The 678-nt window shown below is 47.5% G+C and overlaps 1 protein-coding gene across 2 annotated transcripts in view; it reads left to right on the forward strand.

Annotated features, from left to right (window-relative positions):
• The window catches only part of Bora (BORA aurora kinase A activator), a 32,123-nt gene that overhangs the window by 4,099 nt on the left and 27,346 nt on the right, over nt 1-678 (forward strand). The gene's annotated exons all lie outside the window — the stretch shown is intronic.

Consider the following 678-nt stretch of genomic DNA (forward strand, 5'->3'; position numbering starts at 1 on the left):
CCCCCCCCCCACTCAAAACACTTGGCGCCTGGTTAGCTGGAAGAGCACTTTAACAGTTGCCTGTACCTTTCTCTATGGTTGCCTTTCTGATGTTTGAGTTGGTGGCTAAGAATAAAACAAGATTCCTTTCAGTCGCCGCCTGACTGGGGAAGTCTAAAACCTAGCAAGTTAAAACACACTGAATGCAGCCGCATTTGTTGGTAATAGAGAGCTGTGGGCATCATTCAGCTTTAACGCAGTTCATGGAGGAATCTCCATTCCTTTTAAAAGATCTGCGAGTACACGCACAGTGTCTGTGAGCCTGAGCGCACATGCCATGGAGCAGGTATGGAGCTCAGAGGGCAGCATTTAGGAGTTGGTCTCTGCCTCCTCCACCTTGGAGTCTGGAGGTTGATTTCAGGTAGAGGGATGTGCATGACAAGTGCCTTTACCTGCTGAGCCGTCTTGTGGGCCCACAGATTCTCTTTCCTTTAATTCTGCATGCCACCTGGGTGGTCTGCACTTCTTTGTTGATGTGTTACGTATTTTTTCAAACATTACTGCGCCTCAGGCTTGTGATGTTCAGTGATGCTCAATGTAGTGAGAGCGTGCACTTTGCTAGAGGACCAGAGCTAGGCTTTTCATGAATAGACTGCTAGGAAGCACTACTTAGAGTTTAAAGAACCTTTGGGTTTTTTG

Source organism: Mastomys coucha, unplaced genomic scaffold (assembly GCF_008632895.1).
Source record: "Mastomys coucha isolate ucsf_1 unplaced genomic scaffold, UCSF_Mcou_1 pScaffold9, whole genome shotgun sequence".
NCBI classification, from domain to species: domain Eukaryota; kingdom Metazoa; phylum Chordata; class Mammalia; order Rodentia; family Muridae; genus Mastomys; species Mastomys coucha.